We start from the raw sequence: 17,858 nt of genomic DNA on the forward strand, positions 1-17,858 counted from the left end.
ATTTAGATATTATTATAATTTGTGCAGATTTGTGTACCCGTCATTCTTTTAATGGATGAAGAATTATAGGAACCTTGTATGTATATATATATGGTATTCTACTCTTTGAAATAATACATCAGAGTTATTCTTTAAACCTTTTAATATGGTATCAAGAGTCAAACACTGATATCCTCCACAATATAGGAAGCAATGCTTCCTTTTCTCATTGAATATTTTTGATGGCTCCTTCTGATAAAAATCAATAAGAGAAACATGATTCTGAAACTTCCGCAATCCAAGAGTTATATTTCTACTGCTGCCGGATTTGTGACCAAGTTAGGTTTCACAAAGTCTAACTCTATCCTTAATCTTGAAAATGTCTCACAACAAACCCATAAAAGAGGGTTGGCTTGTCTTACGAATGATCACATACAAGATAAAAATAAAAAGGAAATTTGGTTATGGCATAGACGGTTAGGACATCCCTCTTTTGGTTATTTAAAAAAAATATTTCCATCATTATTTCATATATGCAGTACTTCTGATTTTTTTGTGAAACTTGTGTTATGGAAAAAAATCACCGTGTTGTGTTTCCTTTAAGCAATAAAAAAACAAATTTTCATTTTTCACTAATTCACACTAATGTTTAGGGCCCTGCCCCACAACCTACACATAATGGAACAAAATGGTTTATTAGTTTGATTGATGATTGTACTAGGGTAACGTAGCTATTTTTTCTTAAACATAAAAGTGATATGTATGATGTGGTTTGTTCCTTCTATCATATGACCGTTACATAATTTAACACATCTATAAAGGTCATTCGATTAGAAAATGGAGGAGAATATTTTAAGACTGAATTAATAGAGTTCATGAACTCTAAAGGAATCTTGAATCATGTCCTTATTCACCATAACAAAATGGAGTGGCTGAGAGGAAAAATAAACTTATATTAAAGGTGACAAGATCACTTTTGATAAATGGTAATGTCCCATCTCATTTATGGGGTGAGGTTGTGAGCTCTACTGTTTATTTAATTAATTGAACCCCTACTTGTGTGCTTAACTTTCAAAGGCCTTTCGATGTGTTGTCTAATCATTGTATCCTTCTTCCCATAACTTATTTACCACCTCATATTTTTGGATGTGTTATATATGTTCACTTACACCCACATCAACGTACAAAGCTTGAAGAACGAGCGATCAAATATGTTTTTGTTGGGTATGGATCAAATAAAAAAGGTTATGACACTAGTACAAAAATCGCGTACAATGTCGAATATTTTGGGATTTTAACGGCGAATTCGCGAACGATGTCATACAGGAGACGTTAAATTGACACCGAATTTTAAAAAATTCGACGTTAAATTAACGTCGAATTTTGTCAATATACGACGTTAACTTAATGTCGAATTTTGTCAATATACGACGTTAACTTAACGTCGAATTTTGTCAATATTCGATGTTAATCAATTTTTTTTATTTTTTTTAATTAATTGTGATCTTTTTTAACAACTTTACGAGATCTAAAAAGCAGAAAAACAACGAATTTCAAGTTTTTAGTATTTTATAAAGCATGAACTTTGATCAACAACAAACAAGTTCAATCAAACAACATTAAACAAGTTCAACAAAACAACAACGACAAACAAGTTCAACCAAACAACAACCATAAACAAGTTCAAAAAAAAGCAACAAACAAGTTCAACAAATAAGTTCTTCAAAACGAAAACGAAAACTAACCTTCAAAAGGTGGGTTCATCAGAATAAAGTGTCGTCACCCATGAGAGAGAAAGCAGAATGCATATATGAAGGACAAGAACACGAAAATAATCGGTTAAAACAAACGAAAATCATACATAAAGTAGTTAATTAACATGCATTTGTATCAAATGAAAGAAAGATTACCTGTGATGGTCATCAAACTCCGTTCGAGAAAAGTTTGAGAAGAGAAGAGGGTTTCGCGCGCTAAGATAAAGTGAATGAATTTTCAATCTCCCGCTCAAATTTTTATTGAATTCACTAACATTTTAACGTCTAACGCTACGACATTCGACGTTTTATATCCTTTTACGTCGAATTACAATTATAAACGACGTTTAATAATTGCATTTATTTTAAAAAATGTCACCGGTCATTTTTAACGTTGGCTATTTAGTGGTTCGACGTTAAACGCGTGACGTTATACGTTGTTTTTGCACTAGTGTCATGCTTACCATCCACCATCAAAGAAATTTTATATCTCTATGGATATGACATTTAATGAGCATGAATTTTTTATTTGGATTCTCCACTTTAGGGAGGCAATGAAAGTGAAGTGCATAATCATGATGTTAGTATGTTTGCTATCTCAAATATAGAATTATATTGTGAAGATAAATTATCGCGTGAGGATCATTCTGCACTTAGTGAGCCAATCCTAAATATGAACACTTCTTTTCTGGATAATACAATGTCTTCTGATCATAACCAATTGGCTCAATCTTCTCCACAGGTTCAACTTGACTCTTCAGATGTACCTTCTGATCCTATCTCTGATAATACTAATTTAGATGAATTTGATCATGAAATTGATTCTTGTCTACGTGAGACCACAACACACAAAACACTGAGTCTACTACTGTTCAATATAATCTTCCACCTTGTTCTAACCGTGATCAACCTCTAGCTAAATATGAACCAGACCTCCAACCCTAAGTTAAATATCCCATTAGTAAATATGTGTCATCTCATAGGTTATCCCAGTCATATGCATCATTTGTATCTCAATAATCTTTAATTCTTATTCCTAGTAATATACATGAAGCTTTGGTAGATCCTAGATGGACCAAAGCAATGGTTAAGGAGATGGCAGCTTTAGAAAAGAATAACACTTGGGATCTTGTGTCTTTACTAAGAGGGAAGAAAATTGTGGGCTGCAAATGGGTATTTACAATTAAGCATAAAGCATATAGAACTATTGAGAGTATAAAGCACGACTTGTGGCTAAAGGTTACACTTAGTCTTATAGTGTAAATTACCGAGAAACATTCACACCGATAGTCAAGCTCAACACTGTGAGAATACTTTTGTCGCTAGCAGTAAACCAAGATTGGCCTTTTCTACAATTTGATGTGAAAAATGTTTTCCTACATGGAGAAATTTCAAAAGAAATTTATATGGATTCTCCACCAGGCACGATAGATTCAATTGGCATGAAACTTTTCAAATTATAGAAGGCTCTATATGGATTAAAAAAATCCCCAAGAGCATGGTTTGGAAGGTTTACCAAGTCTATGAAGGCTTTTGGCTATAGAGCAAGTAACTCTGATCATACCCTATTTTTTAAGAGAGGAAAAGAAAAAATTACAGCTTTGATTATATATGTATGACATGATTGTTACAACAAATGACCAAGATGAGATTTCCAGTTTACATCAATACCTTGCATCTGAATTTGAGATGAAACAACTTGGAAACCTCAAATATTTTTTGGGTACTGAAGTAGCTAGATCAAAACATCGTATTTTCCTATGCCAAAGAAAATATACTATTAACTTACTATCAGAAACTAGGTTGTTTGGGAGTAAACCAGTTGATACACAGATTGAACAAAATCATAAACTCTTTCAATGCTCAAATTCAGCAAGCATAGATAGAGGAAGATACCAAGACTAGTAGGAAAAATAATTTATTTGTGTCATACATGTCCAAATATCACCTATGTAGTGAATGTTATTAGTTAATTTATGCATGACCCACGAAAGCTTCATATGGATGTTGTTGAGAGGATTTTGAGATATTTGAAGTCCGCTCCTGAAAAAGAAATTTTGTTCTTAAATCATGGAAACTTAAAGGTAGAAATGTACACTGATGCAGATTGGGCAGGCTCAAAAGATGATAGAAGATCTACCTTTGGATACTTTACTTTTGTAGGAGGGAATCTTGTAACTTGGAGGAGTAAAAAACAACCTGTAGTAGCAAGATCTGGTGCTGAAGCAAAATTCAGAGGCATGGCACTAGGTGTATCTGAACTTTTGTGGATTAAAAATGTGCTATCAAATTTGGGCTTTAAAGCAAATGAAGCTGAGTTTGTACTGTGACAATACTTTGGCTATAGAAATTGCTCACAATCTTGTGCAACATGATATAACAAAGCATGTAGAGATTGATAGACATTTCATCAAAGAGAAGCTTGAAGCTGCAACAATTTTCTTTCCTTTTGTAAGATCATAATTGTAGTTGGTTGATGTTCTCACCAAATGAGTGTCAAGAAGATTGTGTAATGAGTCTCTATTCAAGTTGGGAATGTGTGGTATCCATCCACACACCAACTTGAATGCGGTGTTAAGATATGCCAAATATTCTATTAACAGATATTATGCAATCAAATATTGTGTTAGTTATAATTTAGATATTATTATAATTTGTGAAGATTTGTACACCTGTCATTCCTTTACTAGATGAAGAATTATAAGATCCTTGTATGTATATATATAATACTTCATTCTTTGAAATAATACATTAGAATTATTCTTTAAACTTTTTAATAGTTTTTAGTCTAAAAACATTTGTTCTCTAACCATAACACTTAAGAACCAATTATTCAACACCAGCCAATAGAGTGTTCTATCTAGAAACATTTGTCCTCTAGCTTCAACATTACAAATGCCCTCCACATACAATCACACCCTAAATTAATTATCAATTCTCAAAATCTCAACGTATATTTCAAATAAAAATATCTTTTAAACTTCAAATGATAATAATAAAACAAAAAATAACCATAGTTTAACTCAACCCAATATAAACACATAAAAACAAGAATGCAAGAAAGAAAACAAAAATGTTAGCTCTTTTTATCTCTTATTCTTCATTTCTTCCTTTTACCCTTTGAAACCTTCTCTGATATGCCTTGACTGACCATCATTTTTGTTAAGATTCTCTCCCTAAACACTATTCTTCCTATGTTTATAAGTCTAATATATATAAAGCATATACAATATTTTATTATCACTTATTAATATCTCTGATAATATTTTATTACAATACATTTTTAAATTATTAATCAATAATTAACTACAAATATAATACTATTACTAATATTGATATTAGTACTTATAAATTCAATAATTAGTTTTATTGGAAATAAAAAGGTTTTATCGAATTTATACTTTTGACTCGATCAATTTAAATAATAGATGCACCAATGCGTATTAAATTATTACACATGTATTTGAATGTTTGATTTTATTGGAAATTGAAAACATATTTCAAAATTATTTATTTATTTCTTAATGTATTGTATTAAGTTTTTAATTATTAATTACTATTTAACTATCAATAATAATATTATTATTGTACGAGCTTAGACAATTATTTTGAGATTAAATTATTTTAATATTAAAAGTTTAAAGTATAAATAAAATTTTTATAAATAAGTTTTATTATCTTAAATCACATCATCTTTGTAAACTTTTTTTCTCTAAAGCTATATACCTTCTCACTAAACTTTCTAATCATCCTTTCATTTGTTTGAAGATTAGAGACAATCAGAGCAATCATTGAAGCAAGTTCTTTATATCTACCTGATTGGCTTCTACAATAGAGAGTAGATAGAGTTTCACGTGCATTTGGAGGCATTTTTAGGCTTGTTGAGCTATTTGGTCATCTTTCAAGTAAGGGAAGATAATTACCTTGTTTTATAGTTATTAGTGCTTTGAGAATCCAAGTTTTCACGTTTCAGTTGTATTAAATTGATTCAATTGTCGATAATGGTGTTTGCGCATGTTAAAAATCTGTTAGTGTAAACGGTTGTGTGTTATTTGAAATTGTTTGAATTGGTATTGAATTGAAGAACCTAGGATTTGACCATTTGAGCAAGTTGGTATGCATTCTCACAATGAAAACTATTTTTGAACAAAGCACTAAGTAGGGAATGTCAATTTAATCATCTAAATAAGTTCATTTTTCTTCAACTAATAGTTTAGAGTTTGTTGTTATCTGGTATGACGCTGATTGATACTAGTATGGCGTTGAACCCAAACTTGGTTGTCCAAGTATGGAACCATTTTTTCCCTAGACCACTGAGTGCCTTCTTTCATTACTGAGCGATCATTTTGGTGAATGCTTTGGCCCTGAGCAGTGATAGTGAGTGCCATTTTCCACTACAAGTCTAGAATAATTTAATTTTAAGTCGTTGAGCGGGAAAATGGTGTCACTGAGCAAGACATTTTGCAAGAAGAATGGAGTTGAGTGCCAAGACTGTCGCTAAGTGTCATCTTTTGCGAAAGGTTTGGCACTAAGTGCCAAGACTATCGTTGAACACTCTCTTTTGCTAGAGGTCTTGTGTTGAACACCACCTTTAAGCGTTAATATGTATTTTATGAGTTTTCTAATGTTCTGATTTGTTTGAGGCAATTTTACCATGGTTTATACATATGTTTTATGTGGATTAGGATGCTTCATTGATTAATAACATGGTTATGACCATGTTTGGTGAATGTTGTGGAAGGAATTTATAGGAGAAGTTTCTTGTAGCGGTTTATATAGTGTATATATTGATTTATGGATTTCGTATTGGGATTTATCTTGACGCTCTAATAATTATCCAATCTCAAGTAGAGAAGGGTGGGACATGTGATGAGAGGTACAAGAGGTCCTAGTCTAAATGTTTTACCTTCACCAAAAATGGTTGACGGACTAACCTTGTGTGCGGTACCTTGGGTGGACGAGTTGTTCCACCACTAGAAGTGTATAACTCTTAGAGTCTGATTTCAATACGTGTATCCAGATGGTCAAAAACTGCATGAGTGATTGAATATCTTAAAACTTGTTGATATAAATGTTATTTGTGTTAATATCTCTATAAATATTGTATTATTGCATTTTTAGTACATTAATTTATCATTTCCCTTTGTTTGTTTGTCTATTTATCTTTCAAAATGATCATTTTAATAATGTTTTAATAATATGAACAGATAAAGATGTTACACTATATCTAGTGTAGAGTAAGACTAAAGTGTATAAAATTAGGCTATTTAATTCATGTTTAGATCACATTTGGAAAAACTTTATTAAGCTTCTCACTCGGTCTAATATTAATATAAGATCTTTATTATATATAATTTTAGTCTTATATATTTAAGATAACTATTATAATATATATATATATATATATATTATCTTTTATTTATCTTTTTCATATTGACTGATGTTTCCTTAGTAATTAAATATTATTAAAATAGACATTACAGATATACATATTAATTCAGTATTCAATTTTATTGGAAAGAGAAAGTTATCTTCAATTTTTTTTATTGACTAAGTCAATTTGAATACTAAATGCATCAATACGTTTTACTATTATCATGCATATATTTCTCGGTGCTAGATTTTATTGGAAATTGAAAACTTTGTTGAAAGTTTGAAAAATTTATTTCGAAATTTATAATGCATAGACTTTGAAAATTTTATTTCATAATTTATTTAACAATTATTTAAATTATTAATGACTAATGAGATATAAATATGAATATTATTTTCGATGTTTTTATTATTACTTGTTAATTTAGTATTCAGTTCTATTGGAAAAGATAATTTTTTTCAAACTTATTATTTTTATTGATTAGATCAATTTGAATAACGAATGCACCAATGTTTGTAATTATGATGCATATGTTTGAATATTTTATTTTTAATGGGAATTGAAAAGTTTGCTGAAATATTTATTTCATAATTTATTGCAATAGTTATTTAAATTATTAATTACTAATGAAATATAAATATTAATAGTATTGTTATTATTACTTATGAATTCAGTATTCAATTTATTGGAATCCGAAAATTTTCTTCAAATTTTTTAGTTTTATTGAGCTGATCAATATGCTCAAAACTTTTCCATCAATTAGTTTAATCAATTAAACATTTTCTATATTTTTTTTTTGTACTCACTTGATTTTTCTTGTTTATAATTTTAGTTTCAAATTTAATATACTGCGTATTTTAGTTTTATTATTAGTTGCGTATTGTTGTTGTTAATAAATTAAATAACTAGTTAATTGATACTATTATTTTGTATAAGAAAAATTCATGATTTTATATAATTTTTTATTATTTAGCTTTGGTCCATATATTACATAATAAAAGTTGAGATTGAACAACATCAAAATAAAAATGTGATCATTATAATATGTTTTTCATTTTATAGACAGGTGAAAACAAAAAATTAAGAACATGTAATATGTTTTTCATTTAAAAAAAATTCATAAAAAGTATTTATTAAGTTAATCATAAATGATTAATTTAAATAAAAGTATTTTACTTTTACCAAAAATAAAAGTAATAAATTTATGTTCCTAAATAAACTTCTAAACAATGAAATTGAAAATACAGCACAAACTATGAACTAAATTCAACTTTTCATGCAGCTCCTCCAAACATGAGGATGTAACCATAAAAACCTGCGTCTCCATACAATTCTAATTTTCCTTAAGGAAGCAAACTCACCTCGCCGACCGATATTCCAACAGTAGCGGCGTGCAGGGTTCCTTTCTTCCACACAGCGGGGCGTTTTATAAGTAATAGTTTGACTTGATTATATGATATGGTTATTTTATAATTTATTTGTTTACTGTATGTTTTGTCAATTACTTAAATTATTTTGAACGTAGAATTTTTTTGGTAGTTTATAAATTTTAAATTAAATATAGATATATTCATTAGTGAATGTTAGTTTCTGTTTGAAATTCAGTACAAATGATTAAATTTTAATTATTTTATTATATTTTGAATTGTTCGATGAGATAATTTTGAAAAATTATTTTTTATAATTGATTAATACGTGTATATTGTAAATCTATGCATAAATTTTATAAAGTTTTGGATTGAAACATTTTGTAGTGTGCTCTAGATGTATGTTTGCCTTGGTCATGAGTGACCACTTTCCTTTCGTGTACTTTGAAAATACATTCAAAATTTTATCAAATTTATGATGATATTTTTTTTGTCTAGTTGTTACTAAAGTATGAAAAATGTTTTTCCGAATAGGTAGAATCTTACCTTATAAGAACAGAGAATAATTTACAAACATTAAACAACAACATGTAATACATTTTATTATTTAATAAAAAATATTTTTGTAATTTATAAATTGATGAACTAATTTTTTGCATTAAAATATTTTTGGATTGTGGAGAATAGAGTTCATCCTTAGCTTTTTTTTTTCTTCTAGGTTTTTGACATAGTCAAGAAGCAATTGGTGTTGTTAGAGGATTCAACTGGTACTCGAGTCTAAATTTGCTGCACTTGGAGCTGATTCTCTTGACACGGTACTTTAATATCAATCTATGAATCTATGCATTGCTTTCGTGGTATAAATCACACTCTGAAATCAAATAGTTGATTAATAAATATATAAAAATCTTAACTTCCTTTATTAAAACAATAATAAAAACATAAAAGTCTAAAGATTTTACATATTTTTATTATTTATGATCCATCCATCAATTTTAATTTTATTATCATAAGATAAAAGTGGACACATACATTTGCATGTCTTCTCATTAGTATTAAAAAAGAGTTATTAAATAATTATGTTTAAAAAATTTTAAATATAATTTATTCTAAAGAAAATAGGATTGAATGATAGTTCGTACCCAACTTTTCATATAATCATCTTAAAACTTATTGCTTTCACATTTTAGTTAAATATTTCACTTCAATATTTATTTTTCCCTTATTATTTGGTTGTTTAAAAAAATTTCGTCGTAAAAGATATCTTTTTCCAAAATTTACACCAATCTTATGTATAATATGGTCAAATTGTGCGATAATTTTATTTTAACGGAAATTGTGTACATCAATAATATTTTCTATGGTGTTTATTTATTACTAATTAATATTATAAATAATATATATTGTTAATATCATGAAATTATTATTATCAAAACAAAGCAAACCATGTCGCTAAATTTTAGTTTAGTTAAATGTGGGTTACAAAACTGTAATTCTCTTAAACCACAAATTAGATTATCCCTATTAACATAAAAAACATAAAATAAAAAATACTTTTATTGAAGTCAAATTTAAAAATATTTCCGAAGAGTTATTATAATATCAATAAAATAAAAGAAAAACAAAAACCGACTAACAACATTCTAAATAAGATAAAAAAAACTAACAATGCTTTAATATTAAAAAATTTCTTCTAGCACTCTTCACTAATACGTTCCACATCATCAATTGGTGGGACAAACTTCTTTCAACAAGGGTGACTTTGCCATACGACGTGCATTTCTTCATTGGGAACTCCCTTAGTCTCAGGCTGAAGATAATAAATGAATAAACTCATCACGATGACAAAAAATGCAAAGAAAATGAACAATCCATACTTCAAATGACAAAGCATTGTGGTGAAAATTTGGGCAATGAGAAAAATAAAGATCATGTTCACTGAGACATTGATACTCTGTGCAGCTGAACTTACTTCAAGTAGGAAAATCTCACTTGGAACCAACCACCCTAAAGGACCCCAAGACCATGCAAATGTTGTACAAGCTGACAATAATAGAATAAAATCACGAACAAAATACTTCTTGAGGCGTGTAGATCACTGTTCTTAAGGACTTATCTGCGGTGTATTGCGCAAGCCCGCCAGGATACAACAGGAACTTCTCATAAATTTCTGAGGATCTCAGAACTAGCAAGGATCTTTAAAGAGAAATATTAAAAACCCAGAATAATTTTAGAAGAAAAGAAGACAAAAAGATTAGAGAATGAGAGAAAGGGAAGAGAGTGCAAATATGCGTATTTGGAATGAAGAAAGCCACTCTATTTATAGAGTGGGAAATCAACAAAGATTGGCCTAAGGCCCAACGCCAATGGGAAAAATCCCGTGCCTTCCGGAAGTGGCTTTGACCATGCAGCAACAATTTAAACGTTGCACATTAAAAAATTTAACGTTGGCAACCGCATCACACGAAACTTACGGAATGTATCAACGTTAAATTATATTTTGCAATATTATATTAATAAATAATAACAATCCCCCACATATTGTAAAAGATAAGAAACAATGATTTGAAAGAAAGAAAGAGAAAAATCCTAGGTTTTATAAGATGTAATGCATCAGAGCTGGTATAGCAAGCTATATGAACCAGTCCTAGATGAAGAAACTTAACACACAATATAGTTGGTATAGCAAGCTATATGAACCAAAGATACTTGAGTGTGTTAGAGGTTTATCAATCATAGTACATCCCCACAATCCTTGCTGTTATCGCTGCGATGCGCTTATTAGGCCATGCGCGTGCCCGATATTCATGATTACTCTAAAGATCATGCCAAGATCTCATGCAAGCGGCCCCACTTGACACTCATATAGGTGATTTCATCAAGTGTATGCTGCAAGTCATACACCACCCGTAAGGGATATGAAGATCATTAAAAACTTTGTTTAATTACAAAGTTTAACCTCTTAATTATGCAGTCTCTAGCACTTTCACACACACACACACCATAGGAATGGACATATTTCATTTGAAATCAAATTAGTGCTATAAGAACTAACAAATGACTTGTTTTTACCTATATGAACCTTATTCATGGGATCTCCAATCACAAAGGTTGGGTTACCATCACTTGTTTGTTTGCTAGTGGCTTAAGTCCCATTCCCCTCGATGTTTCTAAGATCATATTTCTTCCCAAGGGTTTTGTCAGAGGATCTACTAGATTCCGTTCTGACTTCACATAGTCAATGGAAATAGTTCCACTCTTTAGCAGCTGCTTTACCAAATTGTGTCTCAATTGGATATGTCTATTCTTTCCATTGTAATTCTTATTTTTAGCTATAGCTATTGCTGATTGGCAATCACAGTTTATTGACACCGATGGGGTTGGTTTCATTCCTAGTGGAATGTTTGCTAAGAAGTTTTTCAACCACTCAGCCTCACTACCAACCATCTCAAGAGCGACAAACTCAGATTCCATTGTTGATCTTGCAATAAAGTTTGTCTGGCTGATCTCCATGTAATCGCACCACCCCCAAGTGTGAATACATAACCACTAGTGGATTTTGTCTCATCTGAATCAGAGATCCAGTTAGCATCAATATACCCTTCTAGTACAGTGGGAAATCCACTATATCCAATGACATAATCCATTGAACCTCTTAAGTATCTCATACGCCTGGAAAGTGCACCCAATATTCTTGATTTGGACATTGAGTGTACCTACTCAGTCTACCTACTGCATAAACAATATCAGGTCTAGAAAAGCTCATCAAGTGTAGTAAGCTCCCAATTATCTGGGCATACTGAGGCTGAGATAATGATTCTCCTCTATATTTCATTAATTTAGAGTTAGCATCATAATGGGTACTCACGGGTTTGAAATCATAATACCCAAACTTCTTAAGAAGTTTCTCAATGTATTGTTCTTGGGATTGTAATATACTATCTCCCTTCCTTATGATTTTAACACCTAAAATTACATTAGCTTCACCCATGTCTTTCATTTCAAAGTTCGATCCTAGAAATAATTTAGTTCTAGTAACAATCTCATTGCATGTACCAAAAATTAACATGTCATCCACATACAAACATATAATGACACAATCACCATTTTCAAATTTAGAGTACACACATTTATCAGCATCATTAGGTGAAAAACCATCACATAGCAATACATTATCTAGTTTTTCATGCCACTATTTTGGTGCTTGTTTCAACCCATACAAAGATTTCAAAAGTTTACAAACTTTATTCTCTTGACCAGGTACTACACACCCTTCAGGTTAAGTCATATAAATTTCCTCCTCTAAATCACCATTCAAAAGGGCAGTTTTAACATCCATTTGGTGTATCACTAGCTTATGGATTGCTACTAAGGCTAACAGAACTCGAATAGAGAAAATCCTAGTCACAGGGGCAAAAGTATCAAAGTAATCTATGTTGGGTTTTTGAGTAAAACCTTTTGCTACTAATCTTGCCTTATACTTCTCTATAGATCCATCAAGATGATACTTTTTCTTAAAGATCCACTTACAACCAATGGATTTTGTTCCTTTAGGCAAATCTACTAAGGTACAAATATTATTTTTCTGAATTGATTCAATTTCAGTCTTAATGGCTTTATCCCACTATTTTGCATCAGGAGCACTAATGGCTTCTACAAAGTTACTTGGATCATTATCAACTAGATATGTATAGAAATCATTACCAAATGAAGTTTTCTTCCTTTGTCTTTTACTTCTTCTTAATTCCTCATACAAAGCATCACTATTATTATTATTTTCTATAGGTTGAGATGTCTCACTAACCTTTAAAGGAAAAACATGTTCAAAAAACTCAACATTTTTCGTCTCCATTATAGAATTTCTTTCAAGTGTATCACTTTTAAGAACTAGAAACCTATAGGCAGCACTATGTTCAGCATAACCTAAGAACATACAATCAGAGGTTTTAGAGCCTATTTTCCTTTTCTTAGGATCGAGTAACATCACCTTAGCTAGGCACCCCCACACTCTTAAATATTTAAGGTTAGGTTGATAACCTCTCCATAGCTTATACGGAGTTTTACCAGTTTTCTTATGAGGTATTCTATTTTGTAAAAAACACGTAGTAAGCAAGGCTTCTCCCCAAAGGTTATCAGGTGCACTAGAACTAATAAGCATAACATTCATCATCTCCTTAAGAGTTCTATTCTTTCTCTCAGCTACTCCATTAGACTCAGGTGAATATGGTGGAGTTACCTCATGGATGATACCTTCTTTAACATAAAAGTCATTAAACAAAACATATTCACCACCTCTATCTGATATAATCCTTTTAATCTTCTTATTCAATTGATTTTCTACTTCTGCTTTATAGGTTAAAAACACATCAAAGGCTTCATCTTTGTGTTTGATTAAGTATACTTTGGTGTATCTAGAATAATCATCTATAAAGGTCACAAAATAGTTTTTACCTCCTCTAGTATGAATTAACCCTAACAGTTCAGTTTGACGTTCTACAGAGAAACATGTTTTCTTTTTTATTTTAGATTCTACACATATATCACATTTACTACTTTGTTTATCATGCATATTAATTAATCCTAGTTGTTTTAATTTCATAACATAGGAAGAATTCAAATGTCCTAATCTAGCATGTCATATATCATATGAGTCAATAATATAAGTAGAAGAAGATGATTCATTAATATTTTCAGAAATGTTAAGTACAAAGAGACCTTGATCACAATATCCATTCCCCACAAAAAACATTATTTTTTGTCATTACAATCTTGTCAGACTCGAATGACACTTTAACCCCGACTTTTCCCAGTAGTGCTACAGAGATTAAATTAACTCTGATTGATGGCACATGTAGAACATCACTCAAGGCCAGAGTCTTTCCAGATGTGAGTTTGAGAAGAACTTTCCCTTTTCCCAAAACAAGAGTGGTCTTGGAATCACCGAGGTAGACGTGTTCTTCTCCATCCCCTACATTAATGTAAGAGGTAAAGACACTTTTGTTTGCACAGATATGCCTGGTAGCACTAGAGTCTACCACCCACTTGCTCACATTTGTCATCAGATTTACTTGAGAAACGACCGCAGCAATAATGTCATCTCCTTCGACTATATTAGCCTTAGAAGGATTGTCGTTTCTTACTCTGCGCCTACACTGCGGTGCATGATGGCGCGGCTTCCTACATACGAAGCAATTTCCTTTCTTCTTAAAGGTGGGGTTAGATGTGTTGGGGCGAAATTTTCGAAAATTATTTTTCTTATTGTGATCAAGTTTGTGTTCGTACCTTTTTGGAGCAGGTTTGTCTTCTACCATGTTTGCTTTTGCAGACAATGCTTTGGCCCTCACAGCAGCACATTCTTTCCAGTTGGTATCTTCAATAATTATGTGAGTGATCAGCTCTGAAAGTGACATTTTCTTATGCCTGTGTTTTAGTTGTTGCTTGTAATCAGTCCAGGAAGGCGGCAGTTTCTCTATCAGAAGCTCTGAAACAAACTCATCTGGAAGAAGAACGTTCTCCGCTTTGATATCTTCGAGTAGCTTATGGTACTCATTAATTTGCGACTTTATGTCTTTATCTTCAACTATTTCCCAGCGATAGTAATTCCCAATGATGGATCTTTGCCTGACTATATCTTCAGCAGTGTATTTGAGAATCAACGAATCCCAAATTTCTTTCGCTTCCTTATAGGAACAATATACATCGAACAAATCGTTAGAGACTGCACTAAGTAAAGTATGATGGCATACCTTGTTTGCATGAACCCAGTCTTCAACTTGTTTTGAATTTGGAGGGAGAGTGGAGTCGGGTTTTGAAGAAGAAAGGGCAAAAGCGACTCCATACATGTCTAAGAGGGTTGACACGCGTTTTTGCTAGCGCCGGAAATTCTGACCAGAGAAGACTTCAATTTTTTATACATCCGAGAAAGGTTTCGCGAAGACCGTCTGAGTTCCGGAAACAATATTTTGATTCTCCGGGATTGAGTTGTTGTTGTTGTCAGCCATAAGTCCTTAAGATTGTTGTAGAAGCTGACAATAATAGAATAAAATCACGATCAAAATACTTCCTGAGGCGTGTAGATCACTGTCCTTAAGGACTTATCCGCGGTGTATTGCACAAGCCCCCCAGGATACAACAGGAACTTCTCATAAATTTCTGAGGATCTCAGAACTAGCAAGGATCTTTAAAGAGAAATATTAAAAACCCAGAATAATTTTAGAAGAAAAGAAGACAAAAAGATTAGAGAATGAGAGAAAGGGAAGAGAGTGCAAATCTGCGTATTTGGAATGAAGAAAGCCACTCTATTTATAGAGTGGGAAATCAACAAAGATTGGCCTAAGGCCCAACGCCAATGGGAAAAATCCTATGCCTTCCGAAAGTGGCTTTGACCATGCAGCAACAATTTAAACGTTGCACATTAAAAAATTTAACGTTGGCAACCGCATCACACGAAACTTGCGGAATGTATCAACGTTAAATTATATTTTGCAATATTATATTAATAAATAATAACAGCAAATTCTGCCACGTACACGCATATGCCACACACAACCATGATCGCATACCACTTTGGCAACATTCCTGGGTTTCCTTCCGATCCAAATTTGCATGCAATTGCTACCGCTATCAAAATCTATTTCAAATCAAATCAAAGCAACAAATTAATCACGTTATGCTAGTAAAATAACCTTGTAAAAGTGTTATAAAAAGAGGTTACCTGACAAAGAAACATTTGTATCCCTCCTTCCAAAAAAAGAGTTCGCCTCCCAAACTTGTCAACAGTGAATATTGTGACAAGAGTGGCAATTGCGTTGTAGCCCCTAGTAATCATGGCAGACATGAGTGATGCAGTGGCCCCAAAGCCGATGGTTTTAAACAAAAGAGGAGCATAAAACATTATCACATTCATGCCAATAAGTTACTAGAAGAAGGGAATAGTTATGGCAAATGTGAGTTGAGGCCCATATTGTCTCTTTAATAAAGAAAGCCAAGGGTGTTTCACAGTTTTAGAGGATTCACTCGCTGCCACAAGATCATCAAACTCCTTCTCCACATCTATAGTTCCTCGAATCTTAATAAGTTCCATTTTGACCTTTTCATCAAGACCACGCTCGATCAAAGAACTTGGTGAATCTAGAAGAAAGAATGCATCGAATATAATCATGACCGCAGGTACTGCTGCAAAACCTAAGTTGTACCGCCACCCTTCTCCATTCTTCGTCTTTGCAAAAATGTAGTTAAGAACATTGGCTATAAAGATACCAACAGTGATTGCCAATTGAAACATCATGTTCAGTTCTCCTCTATATTTGTAGAAAGCAACTTTATAAACATATATTGGAACAGACTGTAAACAAGGAAAAATTAATAAATATAACATAAAGTAATGATTCACAACATAATTATAAGTTATCAAAAACTGAATAAAAGTAGATATAAAAATACACAGATATATTACTTGATTGGCGCATCCAATTCCAAAACCAAGTAATATGCGACCAACAATGACATCCAAACATTTTCTGCAAAAGCATTACATCCCGCGCCTATGAGAAATAGCACACCCCCAACAAGCATGGTAAGGCGCCTCCCAAAAAGTCGAGTGATTTTGGATGCAAACAATGATGCAATTAGGGCAGCCAAATATAAAGATGATGTGAATAACGTCAATATTTGATTGTCGAATTTACAGTACTGATTGTCCGAATGTTTTATGTTGTTCTCCTTTTGGTATACTCCTGGAAAGAACTTCTTCAAGAAAGGATCCATAGAAGTCACACCACCTGTAAATGTTGGTGTAAGTAATAGACAAAACAATAATGAATTGATAAATAGATAAATTTGTTAAACATACCTGATATACCAAGATCGTAACCAAATATTAATCCACCAAATGCAGCTACGAAACAAGTCGTAAAAGCTCTCCAAGTCAATTTTCCAGGATAGTTCTTATAAGGAGAACCACTTTTAATGAAACCACCCGCCATTCTAAAAAGCTTTCACGAAAATAAGAATGAGAGATGAAAGGAACAACTATTAATTGTAAAAATTGTAGAAGTCACGAGCTTATATAAGGTATACTAGTGTTTAAATTTTTAGCTAAATAAAGATCAATATATCTATATATCTTATCTTTTTTAAGTGCATTTTTTAAAGTATCTTTATCTAGTGCTATAGTATTGGCTTATGATTGCTTATGATTACGTTTATTTTTGTATGCTTGTTTCTATTTTGTTATTGATGAATTTGAAGATAATTTTGATAATCATACAAAATTATAAAAAAAATATTTTACGTTATAATATTATAAAAAGTAATCTAATGCAAATTTATCATTATTCCCCTCTCTCATCATAAGAATGAGAGATTAAATTATATTATTTTTAT

General features: G+C 31.5%; 1 pseudogene; it reads right to left on the bottom strand.

Moving 5' to 3' along the window:
- Positions 1-10,221: 10,221 nt before the first annotated feature.
- LOC108341356 (sugar transport protein 1-like) lies at positions 10,222-17,458 on the bottom strand (annotated as a pseudogene).
- Positions 17,459-17,858: the final 400 nt, after the last annotated feature.

This window comes from Vigna angularis, chromosome 6 (assembly GCF_016808095.1).
Source record: "Vigna angularis cultivar LongXiaoDou No.4 chromosome 6, ASM1680809v1, whole genome shotgun sequence".
Lineage (NCBI taxonomy): Eukaryota > Viridiplantae > Streptophyta > Magnoliopsida > Fabales > Fabaceae > Vigna > Vigna angularis.